This window comes from Anomaloglossus baeobatrachus, chromosome 3, assembly GCF_048569485.1.
Source record: "Anomaloglossus baeobatrachus isolate aAnoBae1 chromosome 3, aAnoBae1.hap1, whole genome shotgun sequence".
In the NCBI taxonomy this organism is placed as follows: Eukaryota; Metazoa; Chordata; class Amphibia; order Anura; family Aromobatidae; genus Anomaloglossus; species Anomaloglossus baeobatrachus.
The window spans coordinates 89281665-89301269 of NC_134355.1; the positions used below are offsets into that span (position 1 = coordinate 89281665).

Genomic DNA, 19605 nt, shown 5'->3' on the forward strand with positions numbered 1-19605 from the left:
CCTGGGGTGGCAGATGGAGGGCTTCTAGGGCAGGAAATACAGATACAGATGTAGCAGAGCTGACTGTGCAATGTAACAAATCTGTAGTGCCCATGTCTTGATATCCTGGTGCAGACCCCTAGATATGTATGAGGGGGCTTCCCAATGTGCTGATGGGATTCCTCCACCCCCACCTGTCACCCCCTGATCTCCGCTCTGGAGTGCACTGAATTAGTATTCTGGGTATAATGCATGCTCTCAGGCTCTGCCGTCACTCAGTGGTTCCCTCTTGTAGGGGCTTCCTACAGGATCCTCTAGTTGTTGGGGGCTTATTAGGCTTATTAAAGGGGATGTTCCCAACTGTCTTGTGATTTCTTTCACCCCTAGCGCACATTTGTACCTCATTATATTCTACATAGTGCTATGTATTAGCCCCGGGAGTGGCCTAATCCTGATTAAAGGCATTTCAACGACTGCCTGCAGCTGTGCATTCAAGAAAGGGGACTAAACCGCATCCGCTGACCCCCAGGTACAGCGCATAGACCCTCAGTCAGTTTCCAGGCGGTACATGGAGTACAGTGGGCAGTCAGTCCCATTGATTGATCATTCAAAAAGGTATAACTAGCGCCCAAAGATTTATAAACAGTGATTTATTTCATCAATTTAAAATACAAAAATAAAACAATATATACAGAGACAGGTACGCGTTTCAGATTCTTTTCTCTGCATTCTTAAAGGGAACCAGCAGGATTTTCACATATAAAGTACAGGCAGTGCCATACTGGCGCGAGGAGGGTGAATCAAATCAGTCCTTCTGTTAAGAGATCGGATGTTTGATCGCGGAAAAAAACATGACCATTGAAGAAGGATTCTCCAGTCGTGATGCTCGTGTTACCTTCACCATTAACCACTTACTAATGAACACACAGACTGCTTGCGACTTTGTTCAAAATTGGCCACAGCAGCCTCTATTACAGTCATGGCCAAGAGTTTTGAGAATGCTACAAATATTAATTTTTACAAAGTCTACTGCTTAAGTTTTTCTAATGGCAATTTGCATATACTCCAGAATGTCATAAAGAGTGATCAGCTTAACAGCAAATACTTGCAAAGTCAATATTGGCTAAGAACATGAACTTTAACCCCCAAAACACATTTCAACAGCATTGCATTCCTGCCTTAAAAGGAGCAGCTAACATTGTTTTAGTGATTGTTCCATTAACACAGGTGTGGGTGTTGATGAGGACAGGGCTGGCGATCAATCAGTCATGATTAAGTAAGAATGACACCATTGGACACTTTAAAAGGAGGCTGGTGCTTGGTATCATTGTTTCTCTTCAGTTAACCATGGTTATCTCTAAAGAAACACGTGCAGCCATCATTGCTCTGCACAAAAATGGCCTAACAGGGTAGAGTATCGCAGCTACAAAGATTGCACCTCAGTCAATAATCTATCGCATCATCAAGAACTTCAAGGAGAGAGCTTCCATTGTTGCCAAAAAGGCTCCAGGGAGCCCAAGAAGGACCAGCAAACGCCAGGACCGTATCTTAAAACTGTTTCAGCTGCGGGATCAGACTACCAGCAGTGCCAAGCTAGCTCAGCAATGGCAGCAGGCTGGTGTGAGTGCTTCTGCACGCACTGGTAGGCGGAGACTCTTTGAGCAAGGCCTGGTTTCAAGGAGGGCAGCAAAGAAGGCACTTCTCTCCAGAAAAAACATCAGGGACCAACTGATATTCTGCAAAAGGTACAGGGAGTGGACTGCTGAGGACTGGGGTAAAGTCATTTTCTCAGATGAATCCCCTTTTCGATTGTTTGGGACATCTGGAAAACAGCTTATTAGGGGAAGAAGAGGTGAGCGCTACCACCAGTCTTGTCTCATGCCAACTGTTAAGCATCCTGAAACGATTCATGTGTGGGTTTGCTTCTCAGCCAAGGGAATCGGCTCACTCACAGTCTTGCCTAAAAACACAGCCATGAATAAAGAATGGTACCAGAATGTCCTCCAAGAGCAACTTCTCCCAACTGTCCAAGAGCAGTTTGGCGCCCAACAATGCCTTTTCCAGCATGATGGAGCACCTTGCCATAAAGCAAAGGTGATCACTAAATGACTCATGGAACAAAACATAGAGATTTTGGGTCCGTGGCCTGGAAACTCCCCAGATCTTAAGCCCATTGAGAACTTGTGGGCAATCATCAAGAGATGGGTGGACAAACAAAAACCAACAAATTCTGGCAAAATGCAAGCATTGTTTATGCAAGAATGGACAGCTATCAGTCAGGATTTGGTCCAGAAGTTGATTGAGAGCATGCCAGGGAGAATTGCAGAGGTCCTGAAGAAGAAGGGTCAACACTGCAAATATTGACTTGCTGCATTAACTCATTCTAACTGTCAGTATAACCTTTTGGTACTCATAATATGATTGCAATTATATTTCTGTATGTGATGTAAACATCAGACAAACACAATTAAAAACCAGAGGGCAACAGATCATGTGAAAATATAATTTTGGTGTCATTCTCAAAACTTTTGTCCATGACTGTACCTATTGTTTACATACAGTCATGGCCAAAAGTTTTGAGAATGACACCAAAATTATATTTTCACATGATCTGTTGCCCTCTGGTTTTTAATTGTGTTTGTCTGATGTTTACATCACATACTGAAATATAATTGCAATCATATTATGAGTACCAAAAGGTTATATTGACAGTTAGAATGAGTTAATGCAGCAAGTCAATATTTGCAGTGTTGCCCCTTCTTCTTCAGGACCTCTGCAATTCTCCCTGGCATACTCTCAATCAACTTCTGGATCAAATCCTGACTGATAGCTGTCCATTCTTGCATAAGCAATGCTTGCATTTTGCCAGAATTTGTTGGTTTTTGTTTGTCCACCCGTCTCTTGATGATTGCCCACAAGTTCTCAATGGGATTAAGATCTGGGGAGTTTCCAGGCCATGGACCCAAAATCTCTATGTTTTCTTCCATGAGCCATTTAGTGATCACCTTTGCTTTATGGCAAGGTGCTCCATCATGCTGGAAAAGGCATTGTTGGGCGCCAAACTGCTCTTGGACAGTTGGGAGAAGTTGCTCTTGGAGGACATTCTGGTACCATTCTTTATTCATGGCTGTGTTTTTAGGCAAGACTGTGAGTGAGCCGATTCCCTTGGCTGAGAAGCAACTACACACATGAATCGTTTCAGGATGCTAAACAGTTGGCATGAGACAAGACTGGTGGTAGCGCTCCCCTCTTCTTCTCCTAATAAGCTGTTTTCCAGATGTCCCAAACAATCGAAAAGGGGATTCATCTGAGAAAATGACTTTACCCCAGTCCTCAACAGTCCACTCCCTGTACCTTTTGCAGAATATCAGTCGGTCCCTGATGTTTTTTCTGGAGAGAAGTGGCTTCTTTGCTGCCCTCCTTGAAACCAGGCCTTGCTCAAGCAGTCTCCGCCTCACAGTGCATGCAGAAGCACTCACACCAGCCTGCTGCCATTGCTGAGCTAGCTCGGCACTGCTGGTAGTCCAATCCCGCAGCTGAAACAGTTTTAAGATACGGTCCTGGCGTTTGCTGGTCCTTCTTGGGCGCCCTGGAGCCTTTTTGGCAACACTGGAAGCTCTCTCCTTGAAGTTCTTGATGATGCGATAGATTGTTGACTGAGGTGCAATCTTTGTAGCTGCAATACTCTACCCTGTTAGGCCATTTTTGTGCAGAGCAATGATGGCTGCACATGTTTCTTTAGAGATTACCATAGTTAACTGAAGAGAAACAATGATACCAAGCACCAGCCTCCTTTGAAAGTGTCCAGTGGTGTCATTCTTACTTAATCATGACTGATTGATCGCCAGCCCTGTCCTCATCAACACCCACACCTGTGTTAATGGAACAATCACTAAAACAATGTTAGCTGCTCCTTTTAAGGCAGGAATGCAATGCTGTTGAAATGTGTTCTGGGGGTTAAAGTTCATTTTCTTAGCCAATATTGACTTTGCAAGTAATTGCTGTTAAGCTGATCACTCTTTATGACATTCAGGAGTATATGCAAATTGCCATTAGAAAAACTTTAGCAGTAGACTTTGTAAAAATTAATATTTGTAGCATTCTCAAAACTCTTGGCCATGACTGTGCTAGCATAAAAGGGGGTGCCGTCCAACGGGCGACCCCAACAAATAACAGTAGTAACACAATATCACCAATACCGTACAGGTAGCCCTGGGTAGGCCCAGTCCAGAAAACCACTTCTTAACCCCCAATATCCCTGTCCGCAACACACCAACCCAGAGATGAGCTAATAATCACCCCACGGATTAATACCTCCTAACTTTTGCAGAACCCCGTGCCTGCAATTTCCCGGAACCTGGAGCCACCCATACCAAGACAGTGTCTCTTGGTCCACTTGCCATTCCCTTCACACCGCTTCTGGGCCAGACCTACCCCCCGCTGCTGTGACAAACACTTCCTAAACATATATATTTTATTGCTAGACTCAAACCTTAAGGGAGGGTGGGCAGGGATCAGACTACGTCAGGAAATAATAAGGAAGGTAAGACACCTCCCCAACTCCTAATATATCTCTACCTCCCCCTCCCTTAGGACACCTCCTTCACTCCAATCCCAATCTGCATCCTACAAAATCCACCAATCTCCTTTTTTCCCATCACTCCTTCCCTTCCATCTGGTCATGTCGCCCCTTCACCCCATGGCTTTCTTTCTCAAAGGTCCAGAAATGAGTGCATTAGTTGAGTGGCGTGTACAGGGCCGGCGTCAGCACCCGGCAAATCCGGTCAAATGCCGGGGCCCTATGCTGCCGGGGGGCCCACTTGCGGTGACTGGAGTGGCGCACCGCTACTCAGGGGGCCCGCTGCCCGTGCTGTCACCGCCCCCCCTCCCCCCGCCGAGGATCGCACTTTCAATTGTATTGGCATCGCAGTTACTGATACAATTGAGAGCAATGATGAGAGAGTGAGCAGCACACTCCCTCTCTTATCTTTCTCCTCGTTGTGACTGTCGGCTGTTATGATCCGGAACCATGGAAGACCACCACAAATCATTGGCAAAAAAGGTGACAAGAGCATTGGCAACTAATCTGGCCGCCATCCCCTTACTAACCAACACAACTAGAAGTAGCCGAGGGGTGAACTAACATCCTGTGCACCGCAAACCCAGCCGGAGAACTAACTATCCTAAAGGTAGGAAAGATGAATAACTCTCTGCCTCAGAAAATAGACAAGAATAGCAAGCCCCCCATATTCAAAGACTGCGGTGATATAGAAAAAACACAATACACAGGTAGATGACAGGATTAGCAAAAGGTGAGGCCCCCGCTGACTAAAATAGGAAAGGACAGGAAAGGGACTGATGGTTGCCAGAGAAAAACCCTGCAAAATACCAACTTCCTGATAGTACAAAAAGGCCCTCAGATCGCTCGATCTGAACTCCGTCCTATACCAGGTGCCCTTGTCATACCAATGAACAGAAAACAAGAATTTTAACAAATTCAACAAGCCACAAACACATGGACCCAAAGGAGCTATACTCCACACAGAACTGCAGGGAGTTCATGAACAATCCACTGAGGGGGAAAATCCCTAGAAGGAAATAAACCGAAACCAACCACAACAAATGACAAACCCAAGTAAGCAAAAGAACCAGACAATAAATAAAGAGCAAGCACTTATCTGGAGTAGATGTGGTGTAGAGCAGGATTAAGCAGGTTAGAGATACAAAGAACAACTGACATCCGGCAACAGCCTGCAATCAGACCAGGATTTAAATAAGCAGAGAGTTAGCAAAGGAAACACCCACTGCACAACACACCTGGTCTCTGTCCAAACTTTTCCTGGCCACCAGAGGGAGCCTCCCAGCAGCCAAAACATAACTAACATTCACAACAGTCGGCGCTCTGACAGCTCTGCAGAGGAGCGCAGTGACATCATCACTGTGCACTTGCAGTGAGGTCAGAGCGACACAGTGGATGCGCCGAGGACACCGGAGCAGCGGGGGAACGAGGAGAAGTGAACTGCTATCTGGCTCTACACTGTGCTGTATACAGGCTCTCCTGTATACAGGCTATATACTATATGAGAGTGCCTACTGCTATCTGGCTCTGCACTGTGCTGTATACAGGCTCTCCTGTATACAGGCTATATACTATATGAGGGTGCCTACTGCTATCTGGCTCTGCACTGTGCTATATACACTGTGCTATATACAGGCTGTCCTATATATAGGCTGTATACTACATGATGGTGCCTAATGCTATCTGGCTCTGCACTGTGCTATCTGGGTCTGCACTGTACTATATAGGGCTGTGTACTACATGAGGATACCTAATGCTATCTGGGTCTACACTGTGCTATATAGGTGCTGTGTACTACATGAGGGTGCCTAATGCTATCTGGCTCTGCATTGTGGTATATAGGGGCTGTATACTACATGAGGGTGCCTCTGCACTAAAGCTGGTGCTGAGAGGTGGGCAGGATTATGGACATTGGGAGCAGTAATTATTCATTCTCTTTAATAGCAGCACATGTGATCACCCAACCGCCGGCTTCCTGCAGCTGCTGGGTGATTATGTGTGCTGCTGTTAAACAGAACAAATTATTCACTGCTCTCCACGCCCATAATCCTGGGCATGGAGAGCAGCAAATATGCCTGCAGATGACGCATGTGTAAGTGAGTGTGCATAGCAGTGACGTCATGCGCTGTGCCGCTTACACAGTGAAGTCAGTTGCTGGTATAAGAAGAGGACACCGCTCATCAAGGAAGTGAGGAAAGGTGAGTATAATCGTTAATTTTTTTTACTGTGTGTGGCGTGATGGGGATCATATGTACCAGAATGTGGCTGTATAATACCAGGATAGGGCCATATACAAAGATTGGGACATATACTGTACATCATGTGCAGAATTATTAGGCAAGTTGTATTTTAGAGGATTTTTTTATTATTGATCAACAACTATGTTCTCAATCAACCCAAAAGACTCATAAATACCAAGGCTTAATATTTTTGGAAGTTGGAGTGTTTTGTTTTTTTTTAGAATTGGCTATCTTAGGAGGATATCTGTTTGTGCAGGTAACTATTACTGTTCAGAATTATTAGGCAACTTAATAAAAACCAAATATATTCCCATCTCACTTGTTTATTTTCACCAGGTAAACCAATAGAACTGCACAAAATTTAGAAATAAACATTTCTGACATGCAAAGACAAAACCCAAAAAAATAGTGACCAATATAGCCACCTTTCTTTATGATTACACTCAACAGCCTACCGTCCATAGTTTTTGTCAGTTGCTTGATCTGTTTACGATCAACATTACGTGCAGCAGCCACCACAGCCTCCCAGACATTGTTCCGAGAGGTGTACTGTTTTCCCTCCCTGTATATCTCACATTTTATGAGGAACCACAGGTTCTCTATAGGGTTCAGATCAGGTGAACAAGGAGGCCATGTCATTATTTTTTCATCTTTTAGACCTTTACTGGCTGGACACGCTGTGGAGTAGTTGGATGCATATGATGGAGCATTGTCCTGCATGAAAATCATGTTTTTCTTGAACGATACCGACTTCTTCCTCTACCATTGCTTGAAGAAGTTGTCTTCCAGAAACTGGCAGTAGGTCTGGGAGTTGAGCTTCACTCCATCCTCAACCCGAAAAGGTCCCACAAGTTCATCTTTGATGATACCAGCCCATACCAATACCCCATCTCCACCTTGCTGGAGTCTGAGTCGGAGTGGAGCTCTCTGCCCTTTACTGATCCAGCCTCTGGCCCATCCATCTGGCCCATCAAGAGTCACTCTCATTTCATCAGTCCATAAAACCTTTGAAAAATCAGTCTTAAGATATTTCTTGGCCCAGTCTTGACGTTTTATCTTATGTTTCTTGTTCAAAGGTGGTGGTTTTTCAGCCTTCCTTACCTTGGCCATGTCCCTGAGTATGGCATGCCTTGTGCTTTTTGATACTCCAGTAACATTGCAGCTCTGAAATATGGCCAAACTGGTGACAAATGGATTCTTGGCAGCTTCACGCTTGATTTTCCTCAATTCATGGGCAGTTATTTTGCGCCTTTTTTGCCCAACGCGCTTCTTGCGACCCTGTTGGCTATTTGCCATGAAACGCTTGATTGTTCGGTGATCACGCTTCAAAAGTTTGGCAATTTCAAGATTGCTGCATCCCTCTGCAAGACATCTCACAATTTTGGACTTTTCAGAGCCCGTCAAATCTTTTTTCTGACCCATTTTGGCAAAGGAAAGGAAGTTGCTTAATAATTAAGCACACCTTATACAGGGTGTTGATGTCGTTACACCACACCCCTCCTCATTACAGAGATGCACATCACCTGATTTACTTAATTGGTAGATGGCTCTCAGCCTATACAGCTTGGAGTAGGACAACATGTATAAAAAGTATCATGTGATCAAAATACTCATTTGCCTAATAATTCTGCACACAGTGTATATGAGGATGAAGCACAAAGATACAAGCATGGGAGCAATGAGCCTCTTTCCCTCAGCACCCAGCTTTTCCATGCCCTGCTATACATCTTTCTTTCAGCACCCAGCTTTCCTGTGCTCTGATATTTAAAAGCCGAGTACTGAGGGAAAGATGTACAGCAAAGCATGGGAAAGCTGAGGGAAAGATGTATAGCAGAGCATGGAAGAGCTGGGTGCTGAGGGAATGGAATGAGTTACCACACATTCATGGAGTGCAACGATTAAAAGTCCACCAGATGGACTATAACATGAAGAGGAAGAAGAAAAATCGGCACATCCAGAATAAAATGTATTCTTGCTTTATTTCCACATAGAATTAAAAAAAGTCTATCCAAAAAATGAAAACCCTAACCCTCTTATTTTTCATTGTTAGGAATACTTCCGCCTCCCCCGATCCCTACCCATTTTCTCCAATAATATTCGTCTAATAAGATGTTACCTCATTTACCCTTATTCCCCCCTCACAAATTGTAAGTATTTATTGTAATGTCTGTGTTGGAAAAAATCTAATAAAAATATGTTGTACCACACGATAAATGTTTAAAGGTCCAGCAACCCATCTCAGCTACCATGATAGTATCATCTGCTGCCTGGGAAACTACATATGCCAGTTGGCACCGCTGCAACATCTGGCACCTCCCACGTGGGTTACCGCAAAGTCACATGAGGAAATTGTGTATGGTGATGCCCAAATATTTGAGCAGGAATGGTCAGAAGAAGCCGACAGTGGAGAATGTCAATTACTGTCTCAAGAGGTTGATGATGATAAGACACAGTCGCCAACAAGTCATTTTAAGTCTACTAGTCAAGAGGAGGACCTGAGTGAGGAAATGGAAGATGAGGTGATGGACGATGAAGTCACTGACCCAACCTGGGAAGTTGGCATGCAGAGTGAGGACAGCAGTGCAGAGGAGGAGGGATACGCAGCATCGCAATAGGCAGAAAAAGGCAGTGTGCGGGCTGGAGGGAAAAGGCTGACAACTGTTCCAAAGAGCACCCACACGCTGTAAGATCACAGGCAAAGGGTTAGGTGTTCCCCAGTTTGGTACTTTTATACAGATAGTGCAGAAGACAAGAAAATGGTCATTTTCAACCTGTGTCATACCAAGCTCAATACCAGACCACTACCAGCCTGACCACCACCAGCATTCTCAGGCACATGTCATCCAAGCACCCAACTAGGTGGGCCAAACGCCTGGGTCCACAATCATTTTCTGCGAGTGACCCCACTGCCTCTTCCACTGTGCTATGTGCTGGTCAATCCCCTGTCAAGGATGCAGGCACAGATACCTCCTGCCCTTAAGCTGTTTTTGCACATTCACAAACCCCATCAACAACCCCGTCCACTTCCTTGTCCCAGTGCAGTGTCCAACTGTTTCTACCCCAGGCCTTTGAATGCAAGCGGAAATATGTAGCCACCCACCCACAGACCCAAACACTAAATAGCCACATTTCCAGACTGCTTGCAGTGCAAATGTTGCCATTTAGGCTTATGGACACTGAGGCTTTCCACAACTTCATGGCAGAGGCTGTCCCTCGGTACTTGGTCCCCAGTAGGCACTATTTCTCCCTGTGTGTCATCATCACCTTACACAAGCACATGTCGCATAACATCTCCTGTGCCCTCACCAACCCAGTTACTGGGAAATGCCACTTAACCACTGACACGTGGACAAGTGCTTGTCACCATGGATGCTACATTTCCTTGATGGCACACTGGGTGAACCTTGCAAAGGTGGGAACCGAGTTGGACCCTGGGATGGCACACATGCTACCAACACGTAGAATTGCAAGCCCTAGTTCCATCAGGGTTCCCCACCAGCACTGCCTCAGTGAAGCCACAAAGCTGTCAAAAAAGTCTAACATACCAGACAGATTTGTGGATTTCTCTGCTGAACCTCCAACCAGATAAGGTTGTGTGTGATAATAGTTGTAACCTAGTGGCGGCTCTGAAACTTCGGAAGCTGATTTTGGCCTACGTGCTTAACTTAGTGGTTCAGCGCTTTCTGACAACCTACCCAGATTTGCCTAACTACTTGTGTAAATGTCTGTCGCCTGTAACACACCCGTGACAGCATGTAAACTTCTGGTTTCAACTGTAGGTTCTGCACTTATGCCTCGAGCTGGATACCTGACCCTGAAGTAGGCCCTAGGTAGGGAACGGATGGGATGCGATCAATTAGTCACACTCATTAAGCTCTAAAGAACACAAAGGGATAACAAACAGGGGTAAAGTGAAAGAATATCTTATGCATGGATGACTCAGGGAGATTAACTGCAACAACCACAAAGTTTCTCCAGATGTATACAAGCCGACTGCTTGCACTGAACACTTGTAAAGGGTATTAGAGCTATCACTTTCACCAGCACAGAGTAAGAGGAAATGAAGCTATATAAAGACACCAAGGGATGTGTGGATGAAAAACAGCTGAAAGGCTAAGTAACTATGCGAGGCCCTAAAGGGAAATGGATGAAAACCTAGCAGAAATAATAGACGGTCAGGGAGCAGTTTACACAGCCAAACGCTGTGACCTTCTATAGTCGTATGGAGTGCATAGCCTTTGCCAGTTTCAGAGACAGATTCATTATAATATTATATCATAAATGAATCATAGTCTCTCCTCTACATCTCTTGCTGGCTGTATTGCAGTCCATCTTCCTAATTCTTGGCAGCCCTTGCACTTAGTGTATAGGTTTTACCAGTCTGGGAGTCACATTCCTTAAATATGGTCAAATATTTTGGCTAAGTCCCTCCTCTACGTGTGTTCCAGGGAGTATTGTAGTTCTTCCTTCTAATTAAGCCCTTGCACTTTGTACATAGCGTGTAGCAGTCCCTATAACTAAGAATGTTACCATAATATGTATGAGGCCCTCCTTAATGTGTAATACAGGGTGTATTGGAGTCCCTCTTCCTTCTAATTTTTGCATTGACCACCTAGGCTTTGTGAGGCTCAGAGTCCCTCCTTCATAAATTATACAGGTGGTGTCTGACCTTATCACACACCACATGCTCAGGTGAGGTAGTAAAATGTTAAAATTACATTTAACGGTGGCTACTGGCGAATATAGTTTTATTTACTCCTATACTATGTGATCTACTGTAGTCATAGGTGATGGAGAAATAGGGTGAGTGATGGCCTGGCTATTTGAGATGAGCATCTGAGTGTTATAAATTGCTTGAATCGAGTACCGAGCACCTGGGCATTTTAGTGTTCTCTCAGCTCTAGTTTTGAGCATATCAGAGGTGACTTTTCTCGTCAGTCAGTAGACGTGTACATCTTGGAGTTTGTGCATCAAAATCTTATACTTTTAGTATGAACCTTTCTGTGCAAACTCAAGCTTTAGTGCCTGCTGGCAACAAATATAGCCACAGGTCTTTTGCAGTTACTTCCACAGGAATCTGGTAGCAGCATGAGACACCTCTACGGGTCCATCCTTTTGGGTACAAAACGGCCGTTGTCCTGAGGGGACCTGCACCGAGCTCTCCTCCCGCTTTTTACCTGCACCGTTGGATGAAATAAAGAACATTTATATCTGGATCTTTGTTGGTATGTGCCATTGCTTTCCTATCTTCTTGATGGTTTTATGAGAAATCTCCCTTTTTCAATGAGCACCCACGGCCAGTTTATCTCCTGGAACGACCTGAACTAACCTATTCCTTGCTGACACCTGTACGAGACACGGCGCAGTGGTGCAGGACCGCTTCTTTATATTGTTTGTGGTATGAGACACCTGTGTATCACTGCCATTGCTATCTTTTTGTATCAGTTTTCTTTTCGTTTGCACAAGGTAATGCTCTCTTAATTTTTGGACCACTCTCTTGACAACCCAAGAATATTAGAATGAACTGGAGGCCAATAGTCATGAGGAATGAGTCTCATGATGCATCACGTTTGAAGTGGGATAGAAGGATGCATGGCATTCCTATATTATAGATGCACAAGTAGGGTTTCACCCTAAAATCATGTTTGCAGGAGGTCATAACAGCCAAAAATCCTGCTGACCCACCCTAGGGCCTTAGGTCCCAGGCCTGGGATCAGAGGGACTTGTCACAGTTACTGGCCGATGCCCGGTTCCGTGACCCTGGGGATCACTTAAAAAGGGGTAAAAGTATAATGGAAAAATGGAAAAGTAATAATAAAGTTTTCGTGATGCCACTTGCGGTATGCGGCCAGGTGAGGAAAGCTGCCGCTGCAAAGTCTCTCGCTGCTAGGGCTGGTGGTATTAAGCAGCTTGGATGTTAGGGCCCTCCGCAAGTCGAGCTAAGCCCCAGTGGAGGATGATGGTGGTTGTTGTATGGTGACAGTTGGTGGAACATGTGCTGGAAGAATTCAGACAACACAGGAGCTGCGGTTTAACTTGTTCTTTACTCACTGATTCAGTGGAGCTGCAAGCCGGTTGGTGCTGGTCTCTCCCAATCCGGGCCTCAGGTAATCCAGTATTCCTTTTGTCCCAGTGCCGGTGTGGTGATCTGGTGAGATTTACTTCCATGCACCCTTCTGTAGTTAGTGGGTCCCCGTGGCCTGGAGCGTTTTGGGGTCCCCTCCTGTTGTCACAGTCTTGGCTCGTATGGCAGGCAGCGTGAACTTCTCTTGGATTGGACCTCTGTCTCAATCCCTGGATTCTTCCTTTGCTGCTGTGCGCCGAACACTAACGTTGGTGAGGAACCCTAATAATTCCCTCACCGGGCAGATTTATCAGATGAGCTTGAAGTGTCTTTCTGAACTAGGGTTCTGCACCCCGCCGGTGCTCTGGTCCCGTGAGTACTCACACGTACTCTCCCGGCGACCGTACTCCTTTAAGTTCAACAGACCACTTCACACGTCCTGCCTGACTGACTGTTTTAGAGCCACTCTCTGTCTTACTGACTCTATCAAGATGTCCGTCTACTGTCGTCTACAGTGACTGGCCACTCCCCCTTCTGACTAGCAGATTGGATGGTCCCAACTATAGGTGGCCATCCATGAAACCCAACCCTAGCCTGGTATCCCAGTCTGGGGAAAAGGGTAGATTTGTGTGTGTTTGTGGTGCTTACCGACACTGGTTTTCCAGGAATCCCGAGGTTAGCACTGCACTCATTATTACTGGGTGCAATACCCTGTGGCACCTGACGCCTCAGGGGCGCCACACTCTTCTAAGTACTAAAGATGCTTATCATGGAGTGCTTGAATAATTCTGAGACTGCAGTAGTCAATATAATGTCCATTTTGTGCTGAATATGGATATTTGTTATTTTAGCTGTGTCACACTATTTAAATTGTTCTTGGTAAATTGCTTTATTGGAAAACAGCCGAAAGTTTGGAAATTTTGCTAATAAATTTAATTTGGAATAGAGGTTGAATTATTTTCATTGCAACTATATTTCTGTATTGAAGTGTATTATACATGGCCATGTCTCTGGCAGGGACTAGTAGATGTACAAAAATGCTAGATCTGGGCTCATTCATTTAGCCCCTTGCTGCCATGACAATACATTGCTACCCAGCTATAGCATTGTTTGTCATCGATGAGGGGTGAAAGTTATCTGGTCTGGTACTGGTGATATTTTTAAGTTCATTCAAGCCTTGGTTGCAAGCAGGTGGCTTGTACTTCTGTATGGAGTCCTTGCTGAAAACGTTTCTGAACTTCTACCTGTGTCATCTGTGGATAAGTAGTTCATGCATTTTCCCCCTGTGTGTCCACCTTGTGTCTTCTCTAGTGTCTAGTGGGGTTGACAAAGAGCTCATGCCCTCCGTTCCCTATTTAGGGTGCAGCACTAGGGATACCTAGGGTTAGGTATCTGGCTCTGCGCATAGGTGCGGAACCTATCTAGGGTGGTGAGGGACCCCAGGGTCCAGCAGTAGGTTTGGTCAGGGATCACCATCTTCCCTTTCCCTAGACACAGGGTTTCCTTTCCCTTTCGCCGTTCGCTTGGTACTTCTCCATACCTAGCGTGATATTATCAAAGGTTTTCAGCAATGACACCACAGAGGAGTAGAAGCCACCTGCTTGCAACCAAGGCTTGAATGAACATACATATGTATCTTTTTAGATAGTGTATGTAAACATTTGGTTTCAATTGTATATCAATATTGTTCTGTTTGTCTTGTAACTTTGTATTACATATTTAGAAACAAGTGTATTGTATAGGATCTCCATAAAAGAGATCATATGAAGGTCACTCCAGTAAAGAACATTATCCTTAAGCAAGGATTAATGAAAAATAAATAGTATTTTTCTAATTTGTAACTCACCTGCATATACCTTCTCAATATAAAGAGTTCCATCATAGAACATAAAAACAACTAACTTCCCCCGCCGTTCTATTGATGTTGGCAGCTAAAGGTTGTGGAGAGTTGTTAGGAGACTTATAGTCCACGCAGTGCTTGTCTTGGACATTAAATATGGAAATTTCATCTTCAGAGAGGGAGAAGCCTTAAATTGTAGTACATCCTACTGAAAGTAACAATCCTAAAAGTCAATATCAACCATTTAACGAGCCTTGCAGCTTGACCTAGGATCAAAGCCAAACCAGAAACACAGACTCCAGTGCCTCCATCTGGGAATGCTCGTTATTGACTGTAAGGCTACATGCGCACGCTGCTTCTTTTTCGTGTTCACAAAATGCAGCCAAAACTGCAGCCAAAACTGCACCGTGTCAGAGAGAGCCTGGAAATGTCACAAAAAATGTAGGTGCTTTTTTGGTGCGTTTTTGCTGCTTTTTTGGTGCGTTTTTGGCTGCAGTTTTGTCAACAAATGTTTCATGTATTTATCAGTTCAAACAAGCCCATAAAGCTTGTTGAATTGAAAAAAAAAAATTAGAAATAAATAAATAATTAAAAAAAATGGCGTGCGGTCCCCCCCAATTTTAATGCCAGCCAGATAAAGCCATACGGCTGCAGGCTGGTATTCTCAGGATGGGGAGCTCCACGTTATGGGGAGCCCCCCAGCCTAACAATATCAGTCAGCAGCCGCCCAGAATGGCCGCATACATTATATGTGACAGTTCTGGGGCTGTACCCGGCTCTTCCCGATTTGCCCTGGTGCGTTGGCAAATCGGGGTAATAAGGAGTTATTGGCAGCCCATAGCTGCCAATAAGTCCTAGATTAATCATGTCAGGCGTCTATGAGACACCCTCCATGATTAATCTGTAAATTACAGTAATAAACACACACACCCGAAAAAATCCTTTATTAGAAATAAAAAACACAAACACATTCCCTCATTACCAATTTATTAACCCCGATAAAGCCCTCCATGTCCGGCGTAATCCAGCATGCTCCAGCGTCGCATCCAGCTCTGCTACATGCAGGTGACCGGAGAAGCAGCAGACACCGCCGCTCCGGTCACCTCCATGCAGCTAATGAAGACAGCCTGAGCTGTCAGTGAGGTTACCCGCGGCCACCGCTGAATCCAGCGGTGGCCGCGAGTAACCTCGGTGACAGCTCAGCTGATCGCGCTGGAGCGTGGAGCCGACACAGGAGCGTGGAGCCGACACAGGAGCGTGGAGCCGACACAGGAGCGTGGAGGACGGGACTTTCAGCGGCGGCGGCGGTGGCAGTGAGAGGGGTCCATCATCTCCCCTGTGCGTGCACGCTGGGGACAGCGGTACTTCGGGGAACACGTGGAGGACGGGACTATCAGCGGCGGCAGCGAGAGGGGGATGGACATTGGCAGCTGAAAACATAGATTTTTCCCTCTCGCTGCCGCCGCTGCTGATAGTCCCGTCCTCCACATCATCTCCCCTGTGCGTGCACGCTGGGGACAGTGGTACTTCGGGGAACACGTGGAGGACGAGACTATCAGCGGCGGTGGCAGCGAGAGGGAAAAATCTATGTTTTCAGCTGCCAATGTCCATCCCCCTCTCGCTGCCGCTGCTGATAGTCCCGTCCTCCACATCATCTCCCCTGGGGACAGCGGTACTTCGGGGAACACGTGGAGGACGGGACGGGACCACTTGCCTGACCTCACTTCCTGACAAATCACCTGCGTTTTTGCTAGCAAAAACGCAGGTAAAAGGCAGGTAAAATGCACCACTTTTGATTAGCATGCATTTTTCCTGCGTTTTTGATGCCCTCATTGATTTCAATGGGTGACAAATGTTGACAAAAACGCAGGAAGAATGAACATGCTGCATTTTTTTGTCACAAACGTTTGACAAAAAAACCGCTGACAAATAAACTGCAGCGTGCGCAGAGCAAATCTGACTTCTCATAGACTTTGCTGGGAAGTCAGATGTCAGAAAGTTCTGCTGACAAAACTGCAGCCAAAAAAGCAGCAAAAAAGCAGGAAAAAAAGCAGCGTGCGCATGTAGCCTTAGGATTGCTACTTCCAGTAGGTGGCACTAGAGTTCAAGTCCTATTATTCTTTGAAGATGCAATATCATTATTGATTAACAGCCACTAACAGGCTGCTTCACTCATGCATCACAGGGCAGGCGTGACCACTGCAGACCATTAGCAGCCTCCAGAGCATTATCACTCACTGATGATCTGCTGTGCTCACTCAAGATAATAGCTCCCAAGTGGAGGCAGATGTGCCAAATCACTGAAATAGCGCTGGTCTGGGTGGAGGATGTAAGCTGTTTTTTTCAATGGGGCGTTCACTCACTAAGGTTTTGCTACCCCAAGTGAGTGAAGCATGATGTAGGGGCAAAAACCCTAATTCCAGGGAGGTGATACATACTGGGCTGCTTGCTGGTTTTGATAAAATCACTGCAACGAATGCCATCAATATGAATGTAAAGGTCTTGAGACATATCATTTGTTTTACCCATCATGAGATGTTTCTTGTGTGGCACCTTGGAAATAAGACACCTCTTTATAGGCCATAAGTTGAACCAGTGGATATTATTTTTCACTAAGTGGCAGGATTGCTTTCTAATTACTGATAGATTTCAGCTGGTGTCATGTCTTTTACATGGCTGTTTTCACCTATCTTTCTGCATGTGTTCAATACTTTTAACCTGTGTCATTTCTCATTATTAATAACAGGAACAGAATTATTGTTGTGGAATAAGTTTGCACTGCTGGGAATAAACGGAGGTCCAAAGAGCCGAGTAGTTTGACAAAGGTGGTTTTAATTCTTCGCGTTTCAAAGTGTATTTTAATGATCTCCACCAATTGGATTTCCATTGGTTGGATTTCCTGAGGAAGAAGTTAGGATACACTTCGAAACGCGTAGAATTAAAACCACCTTTGTCAAACTACTCGGCTCTTTGGACCTCCGTTTATTCCCAGCAGTGCAAACTTATTCCACAACTTATCTTCAGTTCCTGTTATTACGTCTGCCTTACTTTATTCTGTAGCAGCTGTATGATGTTTTTACTACTTTTTGTTTGTCACACAACCCTACAAGGTGAGCACATAGCCCTTACCACTTTTTGAATATTATTTGGGTAAGATCCTATAGCGCTTTCTGTCCACAGCATATATTTCCCATTATTTCACATCACTAAATTTATGGCCATCTATGGTTTGATTTCTTTCCCTGTGTGCATTAGATGGGTTGTTACTGACATCTGGTGAGAATTTCATGACAATTGCACAATCAGAAATGTATTTACTTGGAAAATTGTAACATGTTTCTCCCGCTGTAGGTTTATTTTATTTTTTTTTTACAGCAGATTTAAAAAGTTCTGACATCCCTGTAAAATTGCCAGGTTTTTGTCATGTGAAAAAAAACAAGGAAAAATCATTCAGAACTTTTTCAACCTATAATGTAACATATAATATGTACAAATTAATTGAAAAATAAACTAAAACCTTTTCTGATGAGAACTAAAAGAATGGTGTTGCATAAATATTCACACCCTTAAACTAATACTTTGTTGAACTACCCTTAAAATTCATGTCAGCGTTCAGTCTTTTTAGGTAGGAGTTTATCAGCATGGTGCATGTAGAACTGACAATCTTTACCTAGTTTTCCTTGCAGTAGCTCCACATCTGTCAGATTGGGAGGGCATCTTCTGCGTACAGCACCCAATTCAGGTCACCCACAGTTTTTAAATTAGATTCAGATTTGGGCTCTGGCTGGGCAAATGCAAAATTTGTATCTTCTTCTGGTGAAGCCATTCTTTTGTTGTTTCGAAGGTATGCTTAGGGTCGTTGTGCTTAAAGGTGAAATTCCTCTTCATTTTCAGCTTTTAATCAGAGGCCTGAAGGTTTTGTTTGCAATATTAACTGATATTTTGGAACTGTTCATGTTTCCACCTTGACTAAAACATCATTTCCAGTTGCCAAAAAATCAGCCCTAAAGCAAAATGCTAATAATGCTACCACCACTATGCTTCACTGTGAGTATAGTGTTCCTTTGGTGATGTGCAGTTTCGACTTTATGCCAAACACACCTTTTGGAATTATGACCAAAAAGTTCAGCTAAATATCTCTTTTTTTGCAGCTTTCACTTTATATAAATTGTGTATTTTTCAGCTAGCACCCTGTTCACATTTACAATAGTGTTCCAGCAGTCTTTTTGATTGTTATGCAGTTTTTTCTGTCTGAGAACCCAGTCCTGCCCTTTAGCCATATTTATTCAATTTCCTATATAGCCAGATCCCTGGCTTCCCATACACAAGAAGGTTTCAACCGCACATAGAGATAACTTTTGGTTAGGGGCCCATGCACACAAGCAGGTTTTAACCACATACAGAGGTAACAAGTGGTAATGGGGCAGTAATGAATTGATCAATACATTAGCTAAATATCTCTTTTTTTATTTTTTTTTCAAATAATCCTCAGCAGGTATGCAATGTCACATTTCAATTTTTCATATGTGTCACGCTGTACAAAGGCTAGTAAGACGCAGTACAGCGTAATCCCCACCAGGTGGTAGCAGAGCAGCGAAGGAGAGACAAAGAAACACTGCAACGGAAAGGCAGCTGAAGTACAGCAGAGTCACTTCAGCAATGTTAACAGGCGAATCACCAGGGGGCAAAAGAGTAGTCAAACAGTCAGGGTCAACCAGGAAAGTCGAGTAACTGCAAAGGGAGGATCAATATCAAAGTCAGAAAACAACCGAGTCAGAAGCCGGGAGATCAGGTATACAGAGGGAAACACAAACAACAGACAGGAGCGGGAAGTCAGGGGCTAGGACAGGCAGACAAACGGGGGAGGGTCAAAGTCAGGACACAGTAGCAGGGAGGCAGGACA

At 44.6% G+C, this 19605-nt stretch overlaps 1 protein-coding gene across 1 annotated transcript in view; it reads right to left on the reverse strand.

Annotated features, from left to right (window-relative positions):
• The window catches only part of SNAP25 (synaptosome associated protein 25), a 231182-nt gene that overhangs the window by 157042 nt on the left and 54535 nt on the right, over nucleotides 1–19605 (reverse strand). The window lies entirely within an intron of this gene.